The sequence below is a fragment of the Helianthus annuus genome, chromosome 14 (genome assembly GCF_002127325.2).
Source record: "Helianthus annuus cultivar XRQ/B chromosome 14, HanXRQr2.0-SUNRISE, whole genome shotgun sequence".
NCBI classification, from domain to species: Eukaryota; Viridiplantae; Streptophyta; class Magnoliopsida; order Asterales; family Asteraceae; genus Helianthus; species Helianthus annuus.
Genome location: NC_035446.2, coordinates 69,782,702 through 69,795,824, shown reverse-complemented (window position 1 = coordinate 69,795,824; position 13,123 = coordinate 69,782,702). Strand labels below are relative to the sequence as shown.

General features: G+C 36.7%; 1 long non-coding RNA gene and 1 pseudogene across 1 annotated transcript; both read left to right on the top strand.

Annotated features, from left to right (window-relative positions):
* Nucleotides 1-1,715: 1,715 nt before the first annotated feature.
* LOC110889570 lies at nt 1,716-3,271 on the top strand (annotated as a pseudogene).
* Nucleotides 3,272-6,566: 3,295 nt separating this feature from the next.
* On the top strand, nt 6,567-8,293 carry LOC110889571. The gene is made up of 4 exons (XR_002563660.2): nt 6,567-6,727; nt 6,839-6,915; nt 7,790-7,841; nt 7,989-8,293. It is a non-coding gene; the product is annotated as an uncharacterized LOC110889571 (long non-coding RNA).
* The last annotated feature ends 4,830 nt before the right edge of the window (nt 8,294-13,123 follow it).

The following is a 13,123-nucleotide window of genomic DNA, read 5'->3' as shown; positions in this document are numbered from 1 at the left end:
ATAATTAAAACAAAAATTCTTTACGTCCCTTCAAAATTTTGTTTCCCGCTAAGGCCGTGGGGTATGGGGCGGGGGTTTGGGCGTGGGTTGGGGGAAAACACCCAAGGTACCACCCCGGGTGGGCTTGGGTTTGGGGCGTGGCCCTTGGGGCTTGGGTTTCAAGCCGGGCGTGGGGCGGGGGAGCAAGCTGACATGGCGGGCTCTGAATGGTTATAGATATATATATATATATATATATATATATATATATATATATATATATATATATATATATATATATATATATATATATATATATATATATATAGGGGACCGTTAGAATGAGAACCACCTCGAGTTGTAAGAACCGCGAGAACCACACCGTACGAAGCGAGGTGGACCAAATTTTTTTTCAAAAACGTAGATGCATGTATTATAAACACATTCGTAAAAAAAAATTTTAAAAAAATGTCGTGCGTGCAGTTTTTTACACCACAAGTTTGTGAGTTCCGTAAATTTACGGAACTCGTAAACCACAAACTTGTGGTGTAAAAAACTACACACACGACATTTTTTTTTAAATTTTTTTTACGAATGTGTTTATAATACATTCATCTACGTTTTTGAAAAAAAAATTGGTCCACCTCGCCCCGGATCAAGTAGTTCTCGCGGTTCTTACAACTCGAGGTGGTTCTCATTCTAGCAGCCCCATATATATATATATATATACTACTTTAATAAGCATATAGGAAGGGCAAGAATGGTCATTTGCCATTGTACAAACATTTCAAGCACATTGTACAATTGCTCAATGCATGAATGTTGAATCTTTCAACACCCCCCTAAAATAACTTGGGCGGGCTTTCAAAACCCTGAAATAACTTGGGCGGGCTTTCAAATTTCAAAAGCCCCCAACTTTTCAAATCCCGAACAAAACCTACTTCTCTCCCCTTTCCAAAATTCAGACCCACTATTCTCTCAAACCCTAGCCTCCTCCACATCTCCAATATTCCCCATCCGGTCTCTTCCCCCGCACGCGAAGAACTAGAAGCACACAGATTAGAAGAAACCCTAACCGAATCAATTATCCACGTTTGTTTTGTTACCATCACAGAATCAATCATCCACGTTTCTATCTCAGATCTGCCTTTCAAGTAAGTTAAAATTTTCGGATTTTGTTGTTTAGGATTTGGTAGTCATTTCTGTCGAACTAGAACCTTAATCCCTATTGTCTTGTGTCTGCAGTTCATCTCGCATCCATCCACGTTCTAATTTCATAAGGGAATCAAGCATCCATTTTAAATTCTCAGATTTCTGGTTTAATCTTCAAGTATGTTATGATTTTCGTTTCCCCTTTCTTTTTTTTTGAGAACTGTTAAATGACTGATGGTTTTTACACTTGATTTTCAGAACTGTTAAATGACAGATGGTTTGTGCAGGGAGCTTTTGAAGTTAGGGTTTAATGTTTGAGCTGGGGTACGAAGTACCCAGAGCAGAATATATGTTGGTTGACGGTGTTCTACGAACAACAGGTGAGCAGGGGGTAAGAAGGTGTCTAATGTTGGTTCTGATGAGTTGAAGAAGCTCGCTGCGGCTAAAGGGAATGTGGTTAAGGAAGTCGAGCCGAAAATTGGGTAAGAAGGTGTATAATGTTGGTGTATAAATTTGTTGTTTAGATGAATAATAAGTTTTGTTGTGGTTGAACTTTGGATTGAAGTGAGGCTCCTTTACCGGCTGGTACGATTATGATAGATGGTGTAAATCATGAATTGACGGTTCTATCGTACGACGGGTTATCTCCGGCTTCTGATGGTAATTGTGTAATTTGTTTCACTTAATAATCATTTATGACTATCTTTTTATGCACATGTGATATGTTTCTGAATGCAGATCCCACAGAAATCAAGGAGCTTTTGGAATAACTTGTTGTCGTTACGATCAACCGAAGCTTCATGTGAGGACAATGTGTACATGGCCAAGCTGGCAGAGCAGGCCGAACGATACAAAGAAATGGTTGAGTTTATGGAGAAGATCGTTGACTCCGAGGAGTTGACCGTGGAGGAAAGGAATCTTCTTTTTGTGGCTTACAAGAACGTGAACGGAGCCAGGAGGGCATCATGGAGGTCATATCTTCTATCGGAAGGAAGAGAGCCGTGGGAATGAAGATCATGTAAAGCTATTTAAGGATTATAGGGCGACAATTGAGACCGAACTAAGCAAAATTTGTGATGGTATTTTGGGTCTTCTGGGCTCACATTTGGTTCCATTTGCATCATCTTCAGAGGCAAAGATCTTTTACTTGAAGATGAAGGGTGATTACTTTGGATACTTGGCTGAGTTTAAGACTGGTGTTGATAGGAAGGAAGCTGCTGAGAGTACTTTATTAGCTTACAAATCTGCTCAGGTGGGTGATTTTTATTCATCTCCATACACTGGTCTTTGTTGTATCTGGATTTAATTTCTTACGTTGACTTGTAACCATGGTATTGTGTTGTAGGATATTGCTCTATCTGACTTGGCTCCTACTCACCTGATACGATACGACTTGGGCTTGCACTAAACTTCTCAGTGTTTTATTATGAGATCCTCAATTCTTCTGACCGTACTTGCCAATGTAAATGGTTACTTTTAATCACACATACGGTAATGCGTTTAGCTAAAACCCTGTGTACAATCGCAGGCATTTGATGAAGCTATTGCTGAGCTGGATACATTAGGTGAGGATTCATACAAGGACAGCACATTGATCATGCAACTAATCCATGACAACCTCACTTTATGGACATATGATATTGCGGTTGGTTTCTTCTCTTTTGTTCTTGAATATTTTATACACACTTTCACATTTGTCAAAGCTTAACTGAACCGTTTACTGATGAAATATCTAAAGTACCAATGGTTAAAAATATATTGGGGCCGTTTGGTTAATGTTTCTGGTTTGTGTTACAGAATGAGGCTGGTGACGAGATCAAGGAATCCTCAAAAGCAGAGGAAACACAATGATTGGTCTACATGAGTTTTGTAGGAAGCAACTGTGTGTACTTTATTATTATAGCTGTTCTGTTCTGTTCTGAATGATGACATGTTTAATTGATTTCTTCTATATGATTTATGTAAAGAATTTGTTTGCTGGTGCCCCAGAAGAAAAAGGACAATGATCCTCCGTTGGCCAAGAAGCAGAACATGTATTCTTAATTTGAGGTTTTCTGATTGAATTGCTCTTAATGTCTATTTAGCCCTATTGATAAATATTTATTTATTGTTTTTGCTTTGAAATACGTTTACAAAGTTATATTTCTCTTTCAAATACTTACATACTAACTCTCGCTTCAGTTGTAACTTGTATTGGTTGATTAGTATTTTGAGCTGCATTTATTACAAATATGTAGGTTTTTGATGTTTTAATTCTCACCTAAGAAGATGGTTGGTTCTATGTGTGTCATACTTGTAGCTGATTTATGTAGGGGTGTGAATTTTTAACACGTCCCGAAAACCCGGCACGAACCTAACATGAATCGTGAGTTTAGTTTTAGTCTAAATGGGTTCCGGTCAGTTTCAGGTTGAACTCGCGAACCCATTTAGGTTAACGGGTCGGGTTCTGGTCGACCTGGTTGGGTTAGAGGGTTGACCCGTTTAACATATTTATACGATATTATATTTTTACAATATGTTTTATGTCATGAATTAAATGGGGTGTGTATTTCATGTCATGATTATAACTTAAAAAGAGAAATTAGCATAGATTTTATAATTTAAATATGATATTATTAAATACATTTGTGTTTTTTAAGTAAAATTTAAATTTAATATATTAATTTCAGAAAAAAAAAATTAAAACATTCAGGTTGAACGGGTCGTGTTCGTGTCAACCCACGAAATTTCGGGTCGTGTTCGGGTTCATATATATGATACAATCTTCGGGTTCGGGTTCGTGTAAAATTTTTGGGTTTGGGTCGGGTTAGACCCGCCAACCTGTGAACACGACCCGTTTAGCACCCCTAGATTTATGTTGTTTCTTGTTACTTTGAGTCTTTAATGTTCAGTTTTCTCTATGAGAAAGATTTGAATAATGAAAATGTGTGTCAGGTAACTAAGGACTTTAGATGCATCTCTAAGGATTAAGATCAAGAGAGAAGAAAAGGATGTAGGTAGAAGATCTGGAGTTGAAGAGTGGGTACTATGAAGGGAAATGCAGGAGATTGGGCTTATTACTCAAGTGGTATATGGCTAAGAATCAAGGCCTAGATTTTCACTGAATAGTAGTAATGTTTTCGAGACCAAGCAGGAGTCTGTTGTGCTCTTGTTGGGCATCTATCTTTTCCTTTTTCAGTGCCATGTAGTGATGAAAATATGCCTTGCTTCTACTGGCTGAATAGTGGTTTTGTGACTGGTGGAGAATCCTTGTTGGGGGGCTTTCAAGATTGGGAAATCGTTCGGAAAGGGCATGTTCGGCCATGTCTACCTCGCTCGTGAAGCAAAGCTAACACATACGCTTCAGTGCATTTTTGGGATGCTACAACGGTAGCACTTCAGATACTTGGTTTTAGATTTATGGTTGTTTATTATGCTTGAATTGTCCAGTTTACTATTATCTATATAATCGTCTACTCATTTAAAATCTTAAACTAAACACGCAGATTAAAGGAAAGGATAAAATATTAGCCGAACCACCTCTTGTAGACCAGCAAACGCAAGAGAACATGGTCTCATTTTAGTTGAACCTTGGGATTAAAGGAAAAGAAGAAAGTAAACACCAGAAAAGAAGAAAAAACATGAAGATGTTAGGCTCGAACCTGGGATTCAACAGAATAGGCATACGCAACTTACCAGTAGACTGTCTTTTGTTATAAGTTATGATTCAGTCTACCTATATTTATATAATAAACGTTTTACGTTTTAGACAAAGAATGTGCCCCCAAAAATATATATAATAAACGTTTTATGTTATAGACAAAGAATGTGCCCTAGCCGGTTGTCCTCCTCGCCCACCCATAGGGCCGCCCCTATGTAGACAAGTTAATTAGATATGTAAGGCTTATGAGTAAAGGTGATCTCATCACGATACAAGTAGTTGACAGGCAAATTTTAATTTTAGGTCACTATGTTTATAACTGATATTTTCTTAGTCATGTGTTAGGATATTTATACTTAAATTATGGCGTACTTTATTAGCAGTCACCATCATGGCCGAGGATGTTACCGGTAACCTCACCAGACATTAATCAAATACATTGTATGTTAGGAAGCATAAGTTAGTTGTTTTGCAATTTCTTAAACTATATAAACTTAACCATAAAATACTAACTAGCATGGAAAAAGAAGAATGGTACATGTATTCTCTGTTTCGAAAACATAACACCATGAGAAATTGAGAACACCGTCCTTTTGTGTTTGGAGCCTTACACGAAATGTAATTACTTTCACATTTTTTTTACCATTGTATATAAGAAAGTATATTTTATTGTATGTTATAAAACTATAACATATTAAGAGGTTAGAAAAGCTCAAGAGCTTCTGAATGGTTTCGAGTTGGGCACCATTTTATCAATATTTTGTCATAACATTCATGATTCAACCTCACAAACGTGTTCTACTATATATCACGAGAATCTTGATAAATAATAGCAAAACGAGCATCGTTGTAGATTGTTGCCGACCATCGCATCGCACGGGTTCACTGCTAGACTAAGAGCTAAAAAAATTAACAAAAGTATATCACCAAACAATCGATAAACTTACAGAAAAACGCGTGTCAACATCTCACAAATAAGAAAACTAACTTAAGTACTATACAATATATCACGAGACGAGTGATAAACTAATGGTAAACGAGTATCCTATTGTAAATCGCCAATCCCGCTGCATCGCGCGGGTAAATGGCTAGTATATATATATATATATATATATATATATATATATATATATATATATATATATATATATATATATATATATATATATATATATATAGAAGGTTCAAATGAAAACCACTAGTTATTGTGAAAACTCGAAAACTAATTAAAAAAAGCCAAAAAAACATACAAAATTTTTTTTTTTTAATTTTTTTTTTGCAATCAAAATTTCACAGGTTTTTTAATATAAAAATAAAAATTTTCAAAAAAAAAAAAAAAAAAAAATTTGTGTAGTGTACATGTGTAATACTGCACATATGTATGTGTACTACACATGTGTATTATTACACATGTGCACTACACAAATTTTTTTTTTTTTTTTTGAAAAATTTTTTTTTTATATATAAAAACTAGCGATTTTTAAAAAAAAAATTGAAAAAAAAAATTTTGTGTGTTTTTTAGGCTTTTTTTAGTTAGTTTTCGAGTTTTCACAATAAAAGTGGTTTTCATTTGAACCATCCCCTATATATATATATATATATATATATATATATATATATATATATATATATATATATTAAAAAAAACTGAACCCAAGCCCCACCATACCCCCTTCAAAGTGGGTTGAAGACTTGAGTTTTGAATTTCCACGTGTCAACCAATGCCCCAACCCAATCCCCAACTCAAGCCCCACCATACCCCATAGTCTAAGTCCAAAATTTGATCCCTGCGGCCCACGCCCTCTCGATATTTCATCATTCCCACACACCCCTTAACCCTAAATCTATCATTTCACCCCACCCCAACCCAATTGTGTTCCTTCCCAGACCATATTTCTTTCAAATCACCACTACTAGATCTTGATCCTGAAAGGCGACTTCTAGACATACGTAGAGGTGACTTCTCTTTTTTATAGTTTTTTGTTGATATGATAACGGAACATTTAATTGATAAAACCACATACAAAATCACTCCTCCATTTTCTAATTTAAAGTTTTGATTTACAGTAAATCCGCTAGAGAATTCGGTTTTTTGGACGGATTGGAATTTGGAAGGTTATTGTTGCATCTGCACGTCATTCTAGGTATGCACATCATCTAATTGAATGTGGTTTTTTTTATTATTGGGGACATCGAATTGTAAATTTTGGTGCCCCGAAATATATTTATGTTATTACGGGATTTTATGGGCTTTTAATTGCTGGGAAGACCTTACTTGTGGATTTAGTTAGTAGGCTTTTTGGTATCTCATCACTCTCACCAACATATGCAGTTAGAGTTCGTACAACGTATTGTTTTTTTTTATTGCATACTTGTGTTTTGAATGGAGTAGATTTTCAGAATAAATAGTTTATTTGTTTTCTTTTTGTGTTACTTAAATCATTTTTACTTGAATTCGTTGGCCAAAAAGTTCACATATCATTTTTCAACCTCTTTATATGGTGGCGATTTTAATTTGTCTCAACTTCGTTCTGCTACAATAATGTGATTTTGATACTTAGGCTGGTGGGTGTGGCTTAACACCACCCCACCACATCATACTCTATAGCGGCCCGGGGGCGCCATCGGTCACACCGCGCCATTGAAAGGGGGCGCCATAGACTGCTCGCCACATCCTGCAAGTTAAAGGAAGGGGCTTTAAAGCACCCTGTGTGACGTGGCGCTGAGGTGGCATTATAAAGTCCCTAGGGGCTTTATACCACACCTCGAGCCTTACATGGTTTAATTGGCTTATTCTTTATATATTGTTGTATTCCATTTTTAATATGCAGGATCATATAAGTAATGTTGGTTTAAACATATTAGTTTAGTATATTGCAATCTTTAATTGTGTTTATAATAACTGTTCATAAGATGGACAAGATCATTATTATTTTTATGCTTAGTTAATGTGGTTGTTTTTACTTTATGATGGTGGTTTTTGCTTTACAATATTTTCTAACTTTCTGCTTCTTTCAGATCATTGCCCATGTTCTTTCTGAAATTCTAAATCTGTTCTTGATGTGAGGAGGTATGAAGTTTAATAGATTTATTTTATATATTATTTTTGTTGTTACTTCTTTCATCAAGAGATTCTAACAGGGGATAGATTTTGTGGACATTGTAGCTACAACAAGTCTATGTGTCAAAATTTAATGATTCACATGTGGTTTTGTAGATCACATTCTGGTTTTATGATTTAGTGTATGGATGATTCGTTAAAGCGATTGGTTCTTACATCAACATTTTGGGGCCGAAAGTTGGAACTTTAATGAAGATTTCAACAATTTTCTTTGTGATTGCAGTTCATCGGGATCCTTCATTATAACCACAAACTTGCAACATGGTTCAGGATGCGACGTTGTAGTTTTATTAAGAAATGAATTCAAGATGTAAATTTTTTACACATTTGTTCATTTATAATTATAGGATATTTTCTTTTTATTTTGGAGAAATAGAGATGGTATTAAACATTATTTATAATTACTGTTTTTGTGTTTGTAAATTTGTTGGTTTTATTTGTGTTTGAAAGCTGTTTTTGTAGTATCCAAAAGAAACATATTAGAACTTAGACTACTTAGTCGCTGAAAAAACAAATTAGGGACTGGTATTTCAGTCATCGAAGAAACATATTAGGGATTTATTTTTCTGTCCCTAATAATAACAAACCTAGCAAAAACTATTGGGGACAAAATAAAAGTGGTTTTAAGGACCTACTTTCGGTCCTTAATAAAATGCATTTGAGATTGAATTATCATAGTAATAGAGACTAAATTTTAGTCATGGAAAAAATGTATTGGGGACTGAAATGACGTGGTACCCGAAGACAAATTGAGGACTGAATTTTTATGTAATAAAGACTGACCATTAGTCCCTTTTGGAGTCATACAATCAAGACTGATTTTTAGTTACTAAAACCACTATCTAGTACTAGGTATATAGGACTGGCTGGGTATTGACAAATCAGTCCTTAATAACCATTAGGGACTGATTTTGATGTATTAGATACTGATTTTTCAGTCCCTAAAACTCGTTTTTTTGTAGTGAGAATTGATACATGAAATTGTCATACACAAACAAACAAACATTGAGATCAAAACACTTTGTTTCATTGATATTTGATATTGTTCTACATCGTTCAGTGTTTACAGAGCACAAATGTCACAGTCTCCCCTACTTTAGAAAATTTCGTCCCGAAATTTTAACTAGAGGAAACTTATGTAAACAAATGTGGGTATTTCACCTTCATTTGGTCCTCATGTTCCCAAGTAAACTCTGGGCCATGTTTTTGGCTCCCAGCAAACTTTGACTATCGGTATACACTTGTTCTTTCTCTACACAGGTTTCTCGACAAAGTGCATTGTGTCATCAACTTGAATTTCGTCGAGTGGAATGTTAATATCAGTATCGGCTAAACACTTTTGTAAATTGGACATGTGAAAAGTTGGGTGAATATTCCCAAGTTCAAGAGGTAGCTCAAGTTGATAGGCAACCTTTCCGATTCTTTCAACAATCTTAAATGGTCTAACGTATCGTGGTGCAAGTTTTCCTTTCTTTCCAAATCTCACTACTCCCTTCCAAGGGGATACCTTGAGTAGGGCACGGTCTCCAACTTGAAATTCCAAGGGCTTGCGTTGCATATTCGCATAACTCTTTTGACAACTTCTAGCTATCAGAAGATTATCGCAAATTTTCTTGACTTTTTCTGTTGTTTCCTAAATGAGTTCAGGTCCAGTAAGCTGAGCTTCACCGATCTCATTCCAACAGAAAGGTGAACGACATTTTCGACCGTATAAAGCTTCGAACAGTGCCATATTGATGCTAGCATGATAATTATTGTTGTAAGAGAATTCGATCAACGGTAGATGCGAATCTCAGTTACCACCAAAGTCTATCACACATGCTCTAAGCATATCCTCCAATGTTTGTATCGTCCTCTCGGATTGTCCATCCTTTTAGGGATGATAAGCAGTGCTTAGATTTAGTTGGGTTCCCATAGCAGATTGCATGGTCTTCCAAAAGTGAGATGAGAATCGAGCATCACGGTCATATATGATGTAAAAAGGAACACCATGTCGAGATACAATCTCATCAACATAGATCTTGACGAGTTTATCAGCAGATAGATCCTCGCGAATCGGTAAAAAGTGTGCTGATTTTGTAAGACGATTAATGACCACCCAAATGGCATCATGACCTCTAGATGTGCGTGGTAACTTAGTGATTAGATCCATCGCAATGTTCTCCCACTTCCACACCGGTAGTTCTGGTTGTAGAAGCAAACTAGATGGTCGTTGATGTTCAGCCTTGACTTTGAGACAAGTTAGGCATTTCGATACATACAAGGCAACATCCTTCTTCATACCAGGCCACCAGTACTGAGTACGAAGATCCTTGTACATTTTGTCAGCACCAGGATTGATAGAATAACGAGACTTATGAGAGTCGTCCATCACAAAAGTGCGAATATTACCTTGTTTCGGAATCCATAATCGGTCGTTGAAATAAAATAACCCATTGTCTTTCGTTTCGAGTTTAAGCTCTAGTTGACGTGGTAATTCCATACCCATCAAGTCTTGTGTAACACAAGTACGTTGAGCTTGAGAGATGCGAGTTTGAATATCAGATTGACTTCAAACACATTGAAGCTTGACTCATTCCTTTCGACTTAGCGCGTCAGCTACGACATTCGCCTTACCAGGATGGTAGCGAATCTCGCAGTCATAATCGTTCAAGAGTTCAACCCAACGTCTTTGTCTCATGTTTAGCTTCTTTTGATTGAAAATGTGTTGGAGACTTTTGTGGTCTGTGAAAACCACACACTTCGTGCCACAAAGATAGGGTCTCCCTATTTTGAGAGAAAAAACTACGACCCCTAACTCAAGATCATGAGTTGTGTAGTTCTTCTCGTGAATTTTCAATTGTCTTGATGCATAAGCTATGACCTTACCTCGTTGCATGAGAACACAACCAAGGCCTAGATTCGACGCGTCACAGTAGACAACGAAATCATCATTGCCATCAGGTAAAGATAAGACAGGAGCATCATAGAGTTTTTGTTTCAGTGTTTGGAAAGCTTCCTCTTGTTTAGGTCCCCACTAAAAGGCTTATTCTTTTGAGTTAAAGAAGTGAGGGGAACCGCAATCTTTGAGAAGTTCGCGATAAATCGTCGATAGTATCCAGCAAGAACAAGAAAAGAGCGAACTTCTGTGGGTGTAGTAGGTGTGTTCCAATCCTTAATAGCTGCGATTTTGGAAGAATCCACATGAATACCCTGCTCGTTGACAATATGGCCCAAAAATTGAACTTCCTTAAGCCAGAATGCACACTTGGAGAATTTGGCAAAGAGTTGTTTCTTCTTTAGGAGTTCCATTGTCAGACGAAGGTGTTGTTCGTGATCGGCTTGAGACTTTGAATAAATAAGAATATCGTCGATGAAAATAATGATGAACTTGTCTAAATATGGTTTACAAACCCTATTCGTTAAGTCCATGAAAACAGCTGGAGCATTCGTCAAACCAAAAGGCATGACAGTGAACTCGTAGTGACCATATCTCATGCGAAAAGCAGTTTTGGGAATATCTTCTTCGAGTACACGAAGCTGATGATACCCAGAACACAATCGATCTTGAAAAACATATAGCACCTTGCAGCTGATGAAAGAGATCGTCAATTCATGGTAGGGGATATCGATTCTTGATGGTGAGTTTATTAAGCTCACGATAATCGATACACATACAGAAATATCTGTGACATTTGTGCTTGTAATCATTGTAAACAGTTCAGTTATCAATGAAATAAAGTTATTTGATCCCAATATTTGGTTGTTTATGTTTGACATTTTTCATATTTTGGTTTTTGTTCAAGTTCAAATTCTATATCGCTTTCTGGAGAGTTATACGCAAACTGGTGCGTAAACGTAATCAGTTTAATGCGACGAACACTCCAGAACATCAATTTATGTTTAACATACCATAAATAACCTTTACATAACTTAGAAATAAGTTTTGAAGGCTTTGGTATGGCAAAATCAAGTTTATACGCTTACAAGGACTAAAATCGACAAACTGTGAAAGTATGCCGATTCGTACTGTAACGGACATTTCGGAACATGACCATAAGTTAAACATACCCTAAATATCCTTTACATAGCTTAGAAATAGGCTTTGAGGGGTTCGGTGGGCTAAAATAAACTTTTGGTCATTCAGGGACTAAAAGCATCAAAAAGTGCATAAGTTTGCATTTTCGCGCATATCTTACGTTCTGAATACATCCGGACATCCATAAATTTATGTAATCATTAAAATATTATGTTTTAGTGATTGGCTTGTCAAAAATCCATTCGTCGCGCAATTTGGACCGCTTTTGCGTCCGTTACGACTTCTGTCGTAATTAACCAAACAACGCAACCGTACGGCCAAACGAACTGACATCCGACATAATTTTGTGCATATTTTAAGTTCCCTACACTTTAACTTCATATTTGAGCCTTAAATTGAGGTTAACAGGGCTTAAACATGTCAAAACGCATCTAAAATCAAGTTCGGAGTCACAGGGGCCTGTTCTGCCAAAAATCAAACTTTGCTGGTCTGCACAAGGCTTACGGACCGTAAGCACTTATCCATACGGTCCGTAAGGACCTACCAGTTCAGCAGAAGTGTTTTCCAGTCATTTCCAGCCTGTTCCAGCTGTTTAGGGGCCTTGCACATGGTATTTTCAATAATATGGGCTCATTCTAGAGGTGCCCAAACAATGGGTGCACTTGTACGGCCTAGATCGAAGCACGGGTTTCAAGAAACGATCTTAACGGTTCTATAAAATCTATAAATACCCCCACCTTTCTTTGCTCAAACCCACTTGATTTTTCTGAGATTTCTCTAAGTTGAAGTGTTAACCACTTCATACCTGAGAATACTTGGAAAATCATACTTGCGGGGACCCTTTGTTAGTATTCCTTCGTTCTTTTTATGGGTTTTTAGCTTAAAAGTCAAACTGCATCTGACTTTCTGCATTGACCAGTTTATGGTCAACGCGAAGTTCGTTTGAACTTCATAACGTGAGCGTAATCACGATGGTTATAGTCCCTAGTGATTATACTTACTGATTTCCACGTTATCTAGGCTTAGTGACGAGTCGTAGTTTCGGCCAAAATGCGTATTCTTGCGTATTTGTAACCAAACTACTTTTGGGTATCAGGACCCTTTGTCTTGATACCAAACCTGTTTTCAAACCTCGTTAAACATGTTTTAACATGTTTAGCTCGTCACTTTTAGATTTGTGCTTGTATAGGGTCGTAAAGGTAAGCGATCTAAA